Here is a 19225-nt window from a genome sequence, read left to right as displayed (position 1 = left end):
TTGGGAAAACAAAGTTTCTGTTTTGGGGTCATGGCACTACCTCTATATATGAGGATGCCCTTGGTCCAGTTTGGTTTCCAGCACAAACTGCCTTTACCTTGAAACTTCCTCTAGGAAACATTTTGAGTAATCAGGGTAAGTGCTTCTAGATGTACCCATGCTCTTTAGGTTAGCTGAGTGAACGCTTCTCAACATGTTCCATTCTGGGAACAGAATGTATATGGAAACTGTCCTTTACCTACCTTGATTGCAAAACAGAGTTTCTGTGTTAGGGACACTACCTTATTTATATATATAAGGGGAGGGACACACTCCAACTCGATTTCCATCACAAACTGCCTTTACCATGAAACAGGCTGTAAGAAACATGCTGAGAAATCAGAGTAAGTCTTTCTAGATATGCCATTGCTCTTTATGCTAAACAAATGAACGTTTCTCCACGTATTCCCCTCTGGGATCCGAATGTGTGTGGAAGCTGTCCTTCAACTACCTTGTTGGGAACACAGAGTTTCTGTGTTAGGGTCACTGCCCTACCTATATATATAAGTGGAGGTACTCGTTCCAACTAGGTTTCAAGGCAAACTGCCTTTACCTTTAAACTGGCTGTTGGAAACCTGTTCACAAATCAGGGCAAGTGCTTCTAGATGAACCACTGCTCTTTAGGTTAGCTGAATGAACGCATCTCCACATTTTTCATTCTGGAAACACAATGTGTGTGGAAGGTGTCTGTCAGCTACTTTGTTGGGAACACAGAGTTTCTGTATTTGGGATACATGCCTCCCTATATATATAAGCTAAAGCACTAGCTCCATCTCAGCTTTAAGCACAAACTGCCTTTTCGGTGAAACCGTCTCTGAGAAACATCCTGATAAATCACAGTAAGTGTTAAAAGATTTACCATTGCACTTTAACACAGTTAAATGAACGCTGCTCCAAATGTTATATTTGGGATCCGAATGTGTATGGAAGCCAGCCTTGTTGGGAACACAGAGTTTCTTTTCCTTTTTCTTTCTTTTTTTTTTTTTACATTTTTTTTACATTTTTTATTGATTTATAATCATTTTACAATGTTGTGTCAAATTCCAAGGAACACAGAGTTTCGTGTTTGGGAGACAGGCTTACCTATATATATATATATATATAAAACACAAAGCACACACTCTCCCTCGGTTTTACAGGTAAAATGTCTTTACCTTCATACCGGCTATAGGAAACATGTAGAGATATCAGGGATAGTGTTTTCAGATGTACCCTACTAACGTTCCATAACTGAATGAACGCTTCTCCACAATTTCCATTCTGGGATGCAAATATGTGTTGAAGCCTTGCCTCACCTATCTTGTTGGGAACACAGAGTTTCTGTATTGCAGAGACATGCCTACCTATCTTTGTAAGGTGAGGCACTTGCTCCATCTTGGTTTTACAACACATACTGCCTGAAACTTGAAACAAGCTCTAGGAAACATGCTGAGAAAATGGTAATATTTCTTGATTTAACTTTGCAGTTTAACATAACAATGAAAGTTTCTCTACGTATTCCATTCTGTGATTCGAATGTGTGTGGAAGCTGTCTTTTAGCTACCTTGTTGGGAACACAGAGTTTCTTTATTTGGGAGATATTGCTAGCTATCTATATAATTTAAGTCACTTGCCCCAACTCGGTTTTACAATGCATACTGCCTGTACCTTGAAACCAGATCTAGGAAACATGCTGCAAAATCAGGGTAAGTTTTCCTAGATTTACCTTTGCAGTTTAACATAACTGAATGAATGCTTCTCCTCATGTTCCATTCTGGGATCCAAATGTGATTGGAAGCCTCTCCTCACCAACTTGTTGGGAACACAGAGTTTCTGTATTTGAGAGATATCCCTACCTATATATATAAGGGAAGGCACTTGCTGCAACTCGGTTTTACAATGCAAACTGCCTTTACCATGAAACTGATTCTAGGAATTATGCTGAGAAATCAGGGTAAGTGTTTGTAGATGTACCCTTGTAATTTTCCATAGCTGAATGAACGCCTTTCCACATTTTCCATTCTGGAAACCGAATGTGTGTGGAAGATGTCCTTCAAATAAGTTTTTTGGGAAAACAGAGATTCTGTGTTAAGGTAATGCCCTATGTAAATATATATAAGTGTATGCACTCGCTTGAACTAGGTTTTCCAGTACAAACTTCATTGATGTGGAAACCGGCCCTAGGAAACATGCTGAGAAATCAGGGTAAGTGCTTCTAGATTTACCTTTGCTTTTTAGGATAGCTGAATGAACTCTTCTACAGATGTACCAAGCTGCAATTGAATGTGTGTTCAAAACTTCCTTCACCTACCTTATTGATAACACCAAATTTTCTGTTTGGGAAACATGACTCCCTATATATATGAGGAGGCATTCACTTCAAAATGTTTTTACAGAGCATAATGCCTTTGCCATCAAACTGGCTGTAGGAAACATGCTGAGAAATCAGGATAAGTGTTTCTAGATTAATCTTGCACTTTAGCATAACTGAATGAACTCTTCTGCACTGTAATATCATGTGTTCAGAATGTGTGGGGAAGCCGTCCTTCAGCCTCATTGATAAGAACACAGAATTTCTGTTTTTTTGGGAGATATACCTACCCATGTATAAAGGACAGTTACTCACTCTAAATAGGTTTTACAGAGAAAACTGCCTTTACATTGAAACACACTCAAGGAAATATGCTGAGAATTCAAAGTACTTCTTTCTAATTTAACTTGCTGCATTAACATAATTGAAGGAAAGTTTCTCCATGTGTTAAATTCAGGGATCCAAATGTGTGTGGAAGCCATCCTTCACTTACCTAACTGGGAACAGAAAGTACCTGTATTTTGGAGTCACAGCTTCCTATATATGAAAGGGGAGTCATTCTCTCTTACTGGGGTTTACAGTGTAAAGTGCCTTAATTTGAAACCACCTTCTTGATGGAAATACATTACAAACCTCACAGTTCAGATTTCTGTTTTATTCCAAAGGAAGACTTGGGCCAAGATGACTGCAAACCATATAGCTCGGAGGGACTGCTCTGAAGAGGTAAGGGAGAAGCTAGGATACAAAAGAATGTTATAACAAATAACAAGTAGTTAGGACAATAAAAGATTACTTGATACCTAAAGAAAATTAGGCATCTCAAGTTCAAGGATTTAATGCTTTTCAATGTACAGGAGGAAGCAAACATTGGAGCTCATTGCATTCATTCCTTTGACAAGCATCTATCTATTTAGAGTGTTTTATTTTGTCCTTTAGTTTTCTGAGTCTGCTCAGAGTGCACCATTGTGAGTGGCTGCAGTGGCTGGGCTGCCGGCCCATCCTCACTGGGTGGTGGTGGCAGCCGTGGATGCCTTGGCTTCTGCAGTTTTTGTTTACTGATATGGTTGCAGTATTTTCATTCAGAGTGTTCCCCCTTTGTCCTAAATTCGACCAACATTTTGGGAAGCCTTTCATAACCTCTTTTGTCCCACGGTACTAGGAAGGCTCGTTCCTAGGTCAGGTGAAGTATCTGTTGACATGCCACTCCAAGTGCTCATCTTTGGATCAGGCCCTGGTGACACTAAAAGTTCTCTGGATCACCTGTCTTCCTAGTCTACTAGGATCCAGGAGATGTTTACCCCTCATTGCTCATTCCCATTCCTAGAATGACACTATTACAATAATTTTATGCAGGGTTATAAATTGTATCTGTTTCCTCAAGATGTTTAGCCATCATCAATCTTGTTGGAGGCCTAGTTACCCATTGGGAAATGTAAGAGACAACAGTCTTATAAAATAGACAGGATGTCAGTAATACAGCCAGTAACGTTAATAAAGTCACGAGGAAGGATTAAGTCATCGAGAAGTTATATTTTTGGATTAAAATTGTGCTTGTTTTTCTGATGGAGCTTGGGTGATCTTATAAGAAAATTCATATTCATGGTCAGGCTCAGAGCAGTTATTATTAATTGGCCAGATCAGGTCTCCCACCTGGTAATGTCAATAGTGGCCTAAACAGAACTATCATTTCTTTTTAGGATACATTTTCTTTCTTTTTTTAAACATTTTTTTATTGATTTATAATCATTTTACAATGTTGTGTCAAACTCCAGTGTTCAGCACAATTTTTCAGTCATACATGGACATATACACACTCATTGTCACATTTTTTTCTCTATGAGCTACCATCACATTTTGTGTATATTTCCCTGTGCTATACAGTATAATCTTGTTTATTTATTCTACAATTTTAAAATCCCAGTCTATCCCTTCCCTCCCTCCACCCCCATGGCAACCACAAGTCTGTTAGAATACATTTTCTGAGGGCTATGTAGTTAGAGCCTTGGTGTAGGGAAACCCACCAAGGAAACACAGACATACTAGATGTAAGTAATTGACCATAAAACTCACAGTTGGATTAGTTTATAATTAAAGATATAAACAAGTATCAAAGTAATTGTTACACAGGCCTGGTCTGATGTCTTGGGTCAGCTGTTTAACTCAGATGTCATCTTCTAGTCCTCCTGGCCTGGTAGCTTCTTCTCCATATGAGCATTGTTTTAAGGTCAGCTGTCCTCTATAGGCGAGTCCACTGCAGGGGCTCTTTCTGGCTGGAAACAAATCCAAAAGGACCTGATAAAAGGTCCTTCCATTCAGGTTGGAGATAATTCTTTAAGTCATGCCTGTTCCAGTACATATAATCATCCCCTGGTTGCAGGTGATGGGGCATCAGACCTTCATGCAAGGAAAGATTACTGAGCTTCAGAAACAAACCTAGAGTGTCCTTTTAGTACTCCAATGAAACTTTGCAGGAATGTAACCTAACAGCAAGGGATGGTCTGGGAAGTGTCTTAGTAAATGTAGACCTCAATTAACAAAACTAGAATTTAATATCCACTAAAATATCATTTTTTCTCTCTAAAGTTACCCTCCTTTTTAATCAAATATAGCCAAATCAAGATTAATTGGTTTACCAGTTAAGTTTGATTATTTGATCATACAGGATATTTTACACTGGCTGTGTTGGAACTTTTAACAAGGGGTCTTGGGCTAGAATGTTAATAAGGTTTTCTAAGGCCAGGAAACCCAGGTCAAGGGCTTGTCATAGATTTTTGCCTTACAGATTTAGTTAAATTCTTTTCTCTTTAAGGTCCTGAAAATACCTTCAGATTCCCATACCTGTTAGGAGATGATCTTTCTAATTTTTCTGATAAAGCCACTGGGGACCTAAGGGATTCCAGTCTCTGGAGGGATCAGAGAGAGAGAAAGAATAACTGTTCCAAGTCTGCTTACTTAGCTATAGTTTGTCAAATTGTTGTGAATCCTAATTAGCTTAAGGAGAAGAGTTTCTTTATGTCTGGGAAACACATAAAAAGCCAGTAATAAATATTTCAGTCAGAATAAAAAATTATAACCATATTTGTCAGTTTGCTTAGTCCCATGTAACTAATCCTTTTGGTAACAGTTTGATGAAATCAGAGATTTTTTTGATCTGAACTTTAAAATTTCTTAGCCAGTTTAGTTCAGTCTTATACTTTGAAATTTAGTAGAAACCAGTAAATCTCCTTGAAGAGAAAGCATTTTGCAAAATCATCAGAATAAAACAATAACCATCTCTAAGTGACAAAAAGATACAAAGGTATGGTTAAACACCATTACACTGTAATCGATAAAGAAACCTGGTCAGGATGCCCAGAATTAAGACTGTTAACACTTCAGATATACCAGAATTTTAGAGATTCCATACAATTCCAAGAATATCTATATTAATGATATTTTCTCATATAGTATAACCTAGGAAGATTTATTATTAGTTTGACAATACTTCCCATGTTACTTAACACACCAAATGAAATTTACTAGTTTAAAGTCTCTCTTTGGGATGTTTCAGTGGCCCTGTGTAGCATCCAATTTAAGTGGAGGTCAAAAGGACTTTAATCAGGATTTGATACTTGGGAAGCTTGTTAAAATGTTTCAAAACACTTGGGCACATAAAAGTATAGATTACTGTGAAATAGTACTTATTCATTTGCAAGGAAGTATTTTGAAGCTAAATGCAGAACAGATCACTTAAGGGGCAACAGAAGCTTTACAATCTGTTACTGAAGGTGGATTAACATTTTTCGGAAACTTTGTCCTCTTAACAGAGAGAAAACCAAATCTAGTCTTGTACCGGCTTACTTCTAAGATTCATTTACTTTGACCAAATTTATTCTAAACTTAGCCAATCCTGACCAGGTACAAAACCCTTTCCTCAGAGTTCCTCTTGCACAGGCATTCCACAACTTTCTGTACTCATATTATTTTGTCCCTTATTTCCTCTTCTGCTCAGAGGTAACCAGCTTTAAGACAAAGTCACTATTCTCCATTGACACAATATAATTCCATTCTTTATATCTCCCTTTACATATTCATCTTACTTTCCTATTATACTCAGATGTTTCCCTTAATAGTAGAGCATATTTCAGGGTGGCACCAACCATTTCTTAATATTACTAAACACCATTAGTTTCTCTGTAAGAGGAAGTCAAATGTTCAGTCATTAACACTTTAAGCTTATTTTATCTGAAAATGGCATAGCTCTTTAATAAACTCCCATCATTTACCTTACTTTAGCACAACTCTAGAACTTAAAGATACCAAATATTTCCAGAGAATCTCTTAAGCATACATTTCTAAAAATATCTTTTTGAAGTTACCCAAAAGCTCTCATTTCATTTGCATTTAATTTAGTTAGAATTTGATCACAGCCACATTACTAGTATTTTTTCTTTTTTTGACAAATCTGCAACAGATATAATAGGATCTGATTTGACTTTCATTAAAACTAGGTACAGTACAGCTGTTAGACTTCAGATTGATGACTCTAAAGATGTCTATATTAATTAGAACCAAATACCAAGCATTAACTGAATATCAAATATTTTCCAGTTCATGTGTACCTGAAGGTCAATTTGGTCAGTTTTTATGTTAGAAATATTTAATTTGTAAGCTCTTAATTTTAAGTCAATTAAGTAGAGCTCTTTGATTTTGTTTATTTTTTCTTTGTTTAGCAGTAGAAATATCTTATGTCTATAATGTGTACACAGGCTTATAAACAGACAAAAGCTCGAGATCTCATAGCTTCCTTTTCCAACTTACTTATGAGTTAGGTATCACAATATAAATTTACTCTTTACAAATCACAATTGGAATAAGCTGAATTTGCTTGTGCAAATCACTAAGGCTTACTATTTATGAAAAAGACAATGAAGATTTCTATTTGTCCGGGATAAAGTCTGAAGGACCCTTCAGAGGTTTGAGTTCTAAAATGCCAATAATGTCTTTGGCCTGAAGTTTGATCTCATTGAGCTCATCAGGCTCAGCCTTAGGTCATTGTTTGCTGTATTTACATTTCTGATCTGCAAGACAAAGGCAGTTCCTTCCACAGTTCCCCAAAGAAATGCTCTGTCACTTAGGTCCAGTTGTACCTCCTTACTTTGCTTTTCTGTATCAGTGAGAAGAGCTCTTACCAAACAATTCCATGTATGAAAACTTTACAGTTTACTTTAACGTGCCTTTAAAAGTATGTATAAGGCATTTAGTAGGCTCCCTTTCCCTTGAGTTAAATCCAGGGTAAACCTCTTAGTAGTTTCTGATATAGTTTTTGTTTTTTAACGAGGCCCTGAATATTAGTTTTAATTTTACTTGATATTGGATGGCAGAATTAACTATTGGTTTCCTCTAGTTTAAGGAATATTTCCTGATGGACAGATATGTGTTGAGACTTAAAATACCAAGAAGGGGAAAGGTTTTTCCATTGAAAGTTATCTATCCCAAAACATAATAAAGCAAAAGAGATGTACACAAAACCCATTTATATATACACCAATTTAATAAACATTTATCTCAAATTTATCAATTCTTGTATGTTCAATTTTAATATTTATTATTTTAATCCATAAGTCTTATTTCTAGAAGGAGTGGCAGAAGCCTTTTCATTTTCTTTCTTGTCCATTTTAGCTAATTTTATAGAACAGTCTCTGGGATTTCTACGTTTGAGTCAAAGGACTTCGGCCTTTGTCACTTTTTAATTTGATTAATTAGCCTGTTGCCCCTATCATACATCAAGTATGTAGTCTATATATTTTTTTTGCAGCCCTATAATTATGCACATTTTAAAGTGGGCTAAATAAATCAAACTTGTTTGAACTTTAAAGATATGGAACAGTAGGTGATCCCTTTGGACTTTTTGTACATTTACATAGTGTAGTACAGAAGATTTGTATCTTTTCTAAACATTTTTTTATTGATTTATAATCATTTTGCAATGTTGTGTCAAATTCTAGTGTTCAGCACAATTTTTCAGTCATACATGGACATATACACACGCGTTATCACATTTTTTTCTCTGTGATTCCCTGTGCTATACACTATAACCTAGTTTATCTATTCCACAATTTTGGAATCCCAGTCTATATCTTCCCACCTCTGCCCCCTGGCAACCACAAGTCTGTATTCTATGTCTATGAGTCTATTTCTGTCTTGTATTAATGCTTTGTTTTTTTGTTTGTTTGTTTTTGTTTTTGATTTTTAGATTCCACATATAAACGATCTCATATGGTATTTTTCTTTCTCCTTCTGGCTTACTTCACTTAGAATGACATTCTCCTGGAGCATCCATGTTGCTGCAAATGGCATTATGTTGTTGGTTTTTATGGCTGAGTAGTATTCCATTGTATAATTATACCAAATCTTCCTTATCCAGTAACCTGTTGATGGGCATTTAGGTTGTTTCCATGTTTTGGCTATTGTAAATAGTGCTGCTATGAACACTGGGGTGCAGGTGTCATCCTGAAGTAGATTTCCTTCTGGATACAAGCCCAGGAGTGGGATTCCTGGGTCATATGGTAAGTCTATTCCTAGTCTTTTGAGGAATCTCCACACTGTTTTCCATAGTGGCTGCACCAAACTGCATTCCCACCAGCAGTGTAGGAGGGTTCCCCTTTCTCCACAGCCTCTCCAGCATTTGTCATTTGTGGATTTTTGAATGATGGCCATTCTGACTGGTGTGAGGTGATAACTCATTGTAGCTTTGATTTGCATTTCTCTGATAATTAGTGATATTGAGCATTTTTTCATGTGCCTTTTGATCATTTGTATGTCTTCCTTGGAGAATTGCTTGTTTAGGTCTTCTGCCCATTTTTGGATTGGGTTGTTTATTTTTTTCTTATTGAGTCATATGAGCTGATATATATTCTGGAGATCAAGCCTTTGTTGGTTTCATTTGCAAAAATTTTCTCCCATTCCATAGGTGGTCTTTTTGTTTTACTTATGGTTTCCTTTGCTGTGCAGAAGCTTGTAAGTTTAATTAAGTCCCAATTGTTTATTCTTGCTTTTATTTCTACTAGGAGAAAAATTTTGAGATATATGTCAGATAATGTTTTGCCTATGTTTTCCTCTAGGAGGTTTATTGTATCTTGTCTTATGTTTAATTCTTTGATCCATTTTGAGTTGATTTTTGTATATGGTGTAAGGGAGTGTTCTAGCTTCACTGCTTTACATGCTGTGGTCCAGTTTTCCCAATACCATTTGCTGAAGAGACTGTCTTTATTCCATTGTATATTCTTCCCTCCTTTGTTGAAGTTTAGTTGACCAAAAGTTTGTGGGTTCATCTCTGGGCTCTCTATTCTGTTCCATTGGTCTATATGTCTGTTTTTGTACCAATACCATGCTGTCTTGATGACTGTAGCTTTATAGTATTGTCTGAAATCTGGGAGAGTTATTCTTTCAGCCTCTTTCTTTCTCTTCAGTAATGCTTTGACAATTCTTGGTCTTTGATGGTTCCATATAAATTTCATTATGATTTTTTCTAGTTCTCTGAAATATGTCCTGGGTAATTTGATAGGGATTGCATTAAATCTGTAGGTTGCCTTGGGTAGTGTGACCATTTTAACAATATTGATTCTTCCAATCCAAGAGCATGGGGTATCTTTCCATTGTTTAAAGTCTTCTTTAATTTCCTTCATCAATGGTTTATAGTTTTCTATGTATGATTCTTTCACCTACTTGGTTAGTTTTATTCCCAGATATTTTATTACTTTGGGTGTTATTTTAAAGGGGATTGTTTCTTTACTTTCTTTTTCTGTTGATTCATCATTAGTGTAAAGAAACGCAACTGATTTTTGAATGTTAATTTTGTAACCTGCTACCTTGCTGAATTCTTCAATTAGCTCTAGTAGTTTTTATGTGGACCTTTTAGGGTTTTCTATATATAGTAACATGTCTTCACGTATAGTGACACATTTACCTCTTCTTTTCCAATTTAGATCCCTTTTATTTCTCTCTCTTGCCTGATTGCTGTAGCTAGGACTTCCAGGACTGTGTTGAATAGGAGTGGTGACAGTGGGCATCCTTGCCTTGCCACAGATTTTAGTGGGAAGCTTTTGAGTTTTTCAACATTAAGTACTATGGTGGCTGTAGGTTTGTCATATATAGCTTTTATTATGTTGAGATATGTTCCCTCTATACCAACTTTTGTGAGAGTTTTTATCATAAATGGGTGTTGAAATTTATCAATTCCCTTTTCTGCATCTATTGAGATGATCAGGTGGTTTTTGTCCTTTCTTTTGTTGATGTGATGTTTTACACTGATTGATTTGCATATGTTGAACCACCTTTGTGTCCCTGGGATGAACCCCACTTGGTCAAGATGTGTAATCTTTTTTATGTGTTGTTGGATTCTATTTGCTAATATTTTGGTGAGGATTTTGGCGTCTATGTTCATCAGTGATATTGGCCTATAATTCTCTTTTTTGGTAGTGTCTTTGCCTGGTTTTAGTATCAGGGTGATGGCGGTTTCATAGAATGAGTTTGGGAGTATTCCCTCATTTTCAATCTTCTGGAATAGTTTGAGAAAGACTGGTATGTGTTCTTCTTTATATGTTTGGTAGGATTCTCCTGTGAAGCAGTCCAGTCCTGAACTTTTATTTGTAGGGAGGGTTTTTTTTATTGCTATTTCTATTTCCTTTCTAGTGATTGGATTGTTCAATTGTTCAGTTTCTTTTTGATTCAGCCTTGGTGGACAGTATGTTTCCAGAAACTTGTCCATCTCCTGTAGGTTATCCAGTTTGGTTCCGCATAGTTTTTCATAAAATTGTCGTTTGATATTCTGTATTTCCATTTTATTTGTTGTAATTTCTCCATTTCCTTTCTTATTTTGCTAATTTGTGCTCTCTATTTTTTTCTTCTTGTGAGTTTTGCCAGAGGTTTGTTGATTTAATTTACTTTTTCAAGAAACCAGCTTTTGGTTTGGTTGATTTTTTTGTATGGTATTGTTAATCTCTATTGTATTTATTTCCTCACTGATTTTTATAATTTCCTTCCTTCTGCTGCCTTTTGGGGCTTTTTGTACTTCTTTTTAAAATTCATTCAGCTGGTGGGTTAAATTGTTTATTTGAGATTGTTCTTTTTTGAGTAAGGCCTGTATCGCTATAAACTTCCCTCTTAGCACTGCCTTTGTTGTGACACATAGATTTTGAGTGGCTGTGCTTTCAGTATAATTTGTCTCAAGGTATTTTTTAATTTCAGCTTTGATTTCCTCATTGACCCATTGTTTTTTCAATAACATATTGTTTAATCTCCATGCTTTCCTCTTTTTCTCCTTTGTTTCCCTGTTGTTGATTTCCAGTTTCATGGCATTTGTGGTCAGTAGAGATGCTTGAGATAACTCCTATCTTCTTAAAGTTGTTGAGGATTCTTTTGTGCCCAAATACATGATCAATCCTGGAAAATATTCCATGTGCACTTGATAAGAATGCATATCCTATTTTTGGGGGGTGTAACGCTCTGAAAATATCCACCAAATCTAGTTTTTCTATTGTGTTATTTAATTTCTCTGTTTCCTTATTTATTTTCTGGCTGGAAGATATATCTAGTGATGTTAATGCAATGTGAAAATCTCCAACTATGATTGTATCCCCACCAATATCCCCCTATATTTCTTTTAGTAATTTTTCTATGTACTTTGATCCTCCTATATTGGGTGAATATATATTAACAAGTGTAATGTCCTCACCTTGTATCACTCCTTTAATCATTATAAAATGTCCTTCTTTATCTTTCTTTATAGCCTTTGTTTTAAAGTCTATTTTGTCTGAAATCAGTGATGCAACACCTGCTTTTTTGGCTTTTCCATTTACATGGAATATCCTTTTCCATCTTTTCACTCTCTATATGTGTCCTTCTCCCAAAGTGGGGCTCTTGTATGCAGCACATTGTAGGTTCTTGCTTTATTATCCAGTCTGCCACTCTGTGTCTTTTGACTGGAGCATTTATCCATTAACATTTACAGTAATTAATGATAGATGTGTGTTTATTGCCATTTTGAACTTATCTTTGCAGTTGAATTGGTATATCCTCCTTGCTCCATTCTTCTTCCTTGTTTGATTTGGTAATCTTCCTTTGTATTATCATGGATTTTATTTAATTGTTTTGACTCTCTTGTAAGTTTTTGGCTTGTGGTTACCCTTTTTTGTAAATCTATTAGCCCATTATTATAACTGTTTTTATTAAACTGATAGTAACATGATCTCAAACCCATCCTACCAATAAAAGAATTCAAAAAAGAAAGAAAAAAAATTCTATGTTTCCCTGCCTCCCTCTCCCACTCTCAATGATTTGTATATCTTCTTTTATAATTTCGTGTTTATTTTATTTGTAATTCATGAGTTATCACCTTTCCAGTTGTGAGTTTCTCATTTTTGTAGCATCCTGCTTCTTTTCTATTTAGAATAGATCTTTAAATATTTCTTTTAGCATGGGAATAGTGTTGCTAAACTCCTGCAGCTTTTCCTTGTCTGTGAAATTCTTTATCTCTCCTTCTATCCTAAAGGATAGCCTTGCTGGATAAAGTATCCGAGGCTGCATCTTTTTTCATTCAGGACTTTGAATATATCTTGCCACTCCCTTCTGGCCTGTAGTGTTTGTATAGAGAAATCTGCTGAAAGCCTTATGGGTGTTCCCTTGTAACTTACTCTTTGCTTTTCTCTTGCTGCCTTTAGAATAATTTCTTTATCCTTGACTCTGGCCATCTTGATTATGATATGTCTTGGTGTGGGTCTATTTGGGTTCTTCCTGTTTGGGACCTTCTGAGCTCCTTTACTTGGATATCTTATTCCTCCTTTAAGTTTGGGAAGTTTTCAGTCATGGTTTCTTCAAACACCTTTTCAATCCCCTTTGACCTTTCTTCCCTTTCTGGGACCCCTATTATGCAAAGATTAGGATGCTTTATATTATCCCATGGGTCTGTTATTCTATTTTCATTTTGTTATTTGTTTCTCTCATAGCTCTTCTGAATGGGTGCTTTCTACTGTCCTGTCTTTGGGTCACTAATTCGTTCCTCTGCATTATCTAGTCAGCTTTGCACAGCTATTCAATCATTCCTCATATCAGTCAGAGTTTACCCATTCTTCTTGGCTCTTCTTTATAGTTTCAATTTCATTTTTGACATATTTTATATCTCTAAACACTATCTGTTTTAATTCCTTCAGCACTTTGATCACTCCTATTTTGAAATCTTGATCTAGTAGACTATCGATATCTTTTTCATTGATCTTTCTTTCAGGGGATTTCTCCTGTTCTTTTAATTGGGAATGGTTTCTCTGCTTCATCTTGCTCATACGTCTCTGGCACTGTGGTTTATGGAGTATCAGTTATCTATTGTGGTCCTTAAGGAGTTTATCTATCTGATGCCTATGTAGGAATAAGACTTAGGGAAAAAAAAAATAAGAGAGAGAGAGAAAGAATTTTTAAAGAATGGAGAAAAAAAGGTTTGAAAACAGTGTATAATGAATAATAGAAGAGCAAGTTGAAGCAGAATAAGAATCAGGTTGAGATGTCCGTTTAAAACCTTTAAAAAAAAAAAGGAAAAGATGAAAAGATGTATTTGAAACCTGTGTCTAATCAATAGCAGGACCTCAAAACCCAAGAGAAATAAAAATGAATTAAGAAGTAAATATTAAGAGGGTAATAGAAAATATAACAGGTATAAACAGATTTTTAAAAAAGGGGGTGTCAGTGTTTTCCTAGAGTCTGTGTGCTTTTAATGTGAAGTCTTTCTGTCTTTGTCCTGTTTTGGAAGCTCAGCTTGCTGTTCCCAGAGGCCCTCCATTGGCGCCCTTTTCTGTGCAGCTCCCAGTACCTGTCAGCAAGCAGATCGTGCCTCCTCCCAACACTGGGTCAGGTGCAGCTCTCCTTTGCTGTGGGCGGGCAGGTCACTGCCTCTCCCAATGTTGCAGTCAGATGTTGCAGACTGGCCAGGTAAGAAGGCGGGTCGCACCTTCTCCCAGCAGTGCAGTTGGGGGCTGCATTCCTGCCTGCAAGGTGGGTGGCTGCCCTCCCTCTCCCGGCGCTGGTTGGTCTGCTGCTCTTTGCTGCTGCGCCCTCTGCCTCGGGTTGGCACTGCACAGGTGGGCTTGAGGAAGACTGAGGAACAGCCTTTTCCCTGCTCCGGGCCAAGACCCAGCTCCTTGTTTGTCTTGGTGGAGCAAATTCTCTGAGGGACCAGGATGGAAGGATCCTATCTGCCTCGGGCTGTAGACAAGTCTCCGTCTGGCCTTTGTGGCTGCTAAGCCCTTCAGTGCACATGCAGGTTTCACCCCCGCCCCTGCCTGGATGCTAAGTGCAGGAGAATATCGTGGCTGTGCCTGAGCCCCACCTCTCTTCCCCGGAAAACTTTCTGCAAGTTTTCAGAGATGGGGGTATATACCATTCCCCCCAGGGCACATCAACCGTATTGTTTTATGGAGGGCCCAGTTTGTTCTGCCCTATACACCCACAGCTATGGCATGCAGCCCCTTGCTGTCCCCTGGGGCTGCCTCAGTGCAGCCGCCCCCATCCTCCACCTGGCTCAGACAGCCTTGCCCTACCCCCAGCTGCCAGCTAGTGTTTTGGGCTGAGTTTTGGGGGGACCCTCTGTGCCCATTTAACTTAGATCTGTCAGTCAAAGACTGCACTGTACAGATCCAAGCCTCGGAGGATCCCCTTCTGACCTGCTGGCCTCTCAGTTGTAGAAGGGAGACCCAGCGAATGAGCACCAGTCCTCCTTTGCTGCTCCCTCACCACAGGGCCTGTCCCACTCTGCTTTGCCTTTTGTTCTGTCTATTTTTCCTTTTCTCCTACCACATTTTTGGCGTCTCTATCTTTTGAAGAGGACGATGTTCTGTCAAATTTCCGCAGGTGCTCTGGTTGGCTGAGTGGGTCTGTGGATGTGAGTCTTGATGCATTTGTGGGAGACGGTGATCTATGGGCGTCCTTGTACTCCACCATCGTCTCTCTTCACACTTCCAAAGCCTTGTATCTTAATCCAAAATGTCTATTTGATGTATTCCATTCAAAAGAATCATCTAGAATTATTTATCCATTTGGGATAAGTGTCTTATTTTGTCTTGTTAAGAAGAAAATCTTTTGACATGTTTTACATTCCTTTTTCCACTTACTCAACCTAATTAACATTAATTATTATAATGATTTTATGAGCATCTCTAAAAACTATTGAGGGGAAAGGCAAAACACAAAGGTAGCTTTTGAAACCATTTTTTTTTAAACTAAGTTCTTAGGTTAAAGTTTAGATACAATTTTCTGCCTTTAAATTTGATTTATTTTAATAAGTAGGAAGGAAAGAACTGTGTATAATGAGAGGTCTCTCAAGTTTCACCAATTTACAAGATTCTCTAAATTAAAGGATCCATCATATGGTCATCAATTATATCTGTGTATATGTATATGTATGTGTATATGTATGTGTGTATATAAATTTAATTGTACGTATATATTTATATGTAAATATTTGTACATATGTATATGTATCTATCTATCTGTCTAATCTATCTATCTATGTATGTATCTATGTATGATTTTATACCAATAAGATTAAGAGGCTTTTCCACATGACAGTGAGTCATGCCCCCTATAAAAAATTCAACAGTTTACTCCCCAAATGGTAAAAGCCTTTGGGGTCCAGTCTGATGCAGCAAAGGCTAAGGTGGCAAAATGCTTGGGAATTGGTACAATCAAAGCATGCTGGGAATCCCAATTTTTTTGCTTGGCCACTATATGCACACAATACATGTACATTTTGGATGGCAGTGTCTGTATTTTCTTTAAAAAAAAAAGATAGGAAACAAATGCATACATACATATGCATACATAAAGCACTGAGAGAAAGATAAAATATTTCCATTTCAAGTACACAGGAAGAGAAATCCATATTTCCCATAAAGGGGCTTTTGTTTTTATAAGGTCAGAATTCCAAAAAGTGTTTTCATCAGGCCTGGCTAATTATTTTCAGGATGAGATTTAAAATTCCCATTTAAAGTTGTAAGTTTTGCCTGTACATAAACCTGGCTGGGCTATTAGTTGGAGGCTGGCCATCTGTGATTATTTTTCCTTCTGTTTTGAAAGTTCTATTCCCCATTCTAAGGTCGGGTTGTCAGAATAAAATCACTAGTAGTTTTTCCCATGGGGGCAACTGCAGGGCCTAAGGTCTTTGCCTCTTCCACTCCTGCAAGTTTCTCAGTCACCTGAGAAAGTTGTAGCTAGCCAGGAGGAGGGTCCTGTTTCTCGAGTTGAAAAGTTCCTCATAAGATTTTTACTTTTATCCCAACAAATTCAATGGAGTTAGCCAAATTGAGTAAAGCATTAGACCAGCCTCTTACCTAACCACTCAGTTCAGACCCCAGGATCGTTCAACTGGGCCCCAGCGGGATGTCTCCTCTCAGTGGCTGTTTCCCTGGTATTTTTCAACCAGCCCCACCTAGGACGTCTCCTCAAGGTGGGTATTTCCCTGGTGTCTTTCAACCAGCTCCCCACTCCCCCTACATAACACATCTCTGCTATGTGGGTATTTCCCAGTATCTTTCAACCAGGACCCATCCAGCATGTCTCCACTGGGTAGCTATATCCCCCTGTATCTTTCAACTGGAGGGCCAGATACCTTAATACACCGCCAAATAAAATTCAGGATCATCCAGCAATCTGGGAGATCCAAGAACCAAGAGAGGCTCACCCAAATTTGACTGGACTCCCTGAGGAGGAAGATTGGCACAAAGGGCCACTGCTTGTACCAAGGCTGCAGTTCCTCAGAGAGTTCAGGTGAAGGAGAGAAGTCTGCTCTGGGTCCCTTCGTAGTTGCCAAAGCTGTCGACTGAAAGAAAGGTGCAGCCTCAAAGTTGAGACTTCTGTTTCATTTTGCGGGAGGACACAGGCCAGGATGACAGCCCCTCATGAGGCTCTGAGGGACTGTTGTGAAGAGGTAGGGGAGGACAAAGATCAGGCAGGTGGGACAATAAAAGATTACTTGTTACCTAAAGAAAACCAGTCACCTCAAGTTCAAGAATTTTGTGCTTTTCTATGTCTGGGAGGAAGCAAATATTTGGGCTCATTGAATTCATTGTTTTCACAAGCATCTAGTTATCTAGGGCATTTTACTTTGTCTTTTAGTTTTGTAAGTCTGCTCAGAGTGGACTGCTGTGAGTGGTTCCAGTGACTGGCCTGCATGCCTGTCCTCACTGTGGGATGGCAGCAAAATTTGATTCCTTGAATATAGAATATTTTTATTACTTATATTATTGCAGTATTTACATTCACAATATCTAGGGAATAGGCTGAGACAAGGATATGTGTTTCTGCATTTAACCTTGCATTTTAAGATAGCTGAATTAAAGCTTTTCCACATGTTTCATTCTGGGAAAATAATGTGTTTGTAAGCCGTCCTTCACATACATTTCTGGGTACACAGAGTTTCTGTATTAAGAAGACATACCTACCTATATATATAAATGTGAAATTTGCTCCAACACGATTTTAAAGTGGAAGCTTCCTTTCCCTTAAACCGGCTCTATGAAACATGCCTAGAAATCAGTTTAAGTGGTATTACATTTACATTGATAGTTAGCATAACTGAATGATCACTTCTCCACATTTTAGATTCTCAGAATGGAATATTTGTGAAACTGTTCTTCACATACTTTGTTGGGAACAGAGAGTTTCTGTGTTTTGGATACATGCATGCTTAACTATATAAGATGAAGAACTTGTTACAACTCGGTTTTACACTGCTTACTTCTTATACATTTACTGTGCCTTTAGGAAACTTGCTGAAAAAAAAAGGGTACGTGTCTCTATATTTAACCTTGTACTTTAACATAACTGAGTGAAAAATACTCCAAGTATTCTATTCTGGGATCCCAATGTGTGTGGAAGCCCTCCTTCAGAGACCTTGCTGGGAACACAGGGTTTCTGCGTTATGGCCACTGCACTACGAATATACATAAGGGGATCCCCTCACTGAAACTCAGTTTTCCAGCTCAAAGAGTCTTTCCCTTTAAACCGGCTTTGGGAAACATGCTGAGATATCACAATAAGTGTTTCTTGATGTACCCATGCCCTTTATGCTAGATGAAAGGACACCCCTCCACATGCTCCATTTTGGTATCCGAATAAGTGTGGAAGCTGTAATCCACCTACTTTGCTGGGAAAAATGAGTTTCGGTGTTAGGGGCACTGCATTACCTATATATATAACTTGAGGCCTATGCTCCAACTCAGTTTTCCAGTGCAAACTTCCTTTACCTTAAAATTGCTTCTAGTAAACATGCTGAGAAATCAATGTAAGTGCTACTAGATGTACCATTGCACTTTATGCTAAATGAATGAACGCTGCTCCATATGTTGCATTCTGGGATTCCAAAGTGTGTGGAAGCCGTCCTTCATCTACTTTGCTGAGAGCACAGAGTTTCTGTGTTAGGGGCAATGCGACACCGACTTACATAAGGGGATGCCCTTGCTCCAACTCGGTTTTTAAAGCACAAACTGCCATTCTCTTGAAACTGACTTTAGGAAACATGCTGAGAAATCCTAGTACATGTTCCTAGATGTACACATGCCCTTTATGCTAGATGAAAGAACGCTGCTCCACATGCTCCATTCTGAGATCCGAATGTGTGTGGAAGCAGTCCTTCAATTAGTTTGTTGGGAACACAGTGTTGGTTTGTTAAGGGACAACACTATTTACATATCTATGGGAGGCACTTGCTCCAACTCGGTTTTCCAGCACAAACTACATTTAACTTAAAATTGCCTCTAGGAAACATTCTGAGAAATCAGCGTAAGTGCTACTAGATGTACCGTTGCCATTATGCTAGATCAATGAACAGTGCTACACATGTTCCATTCTGGGATTCCAATGTGTGGTATCAGT

The sequence above is a fragment of the Camelus ferus genome, chromosome 9, assembly GCF_009834535.1.
Source record: "Camelus ferus isolate YT-003-E chromosome 9, BCGSAC_Cfer_1.0, whole genome shotgun sequence".
NCBI lineage: Eukaryota > Metazoa > Chordata > Mammalia > Artiodactyla > Camelidae > Camelus > Camelus ferus.
Note: the sequence above shows the minus strand (reverse complement) of the source record.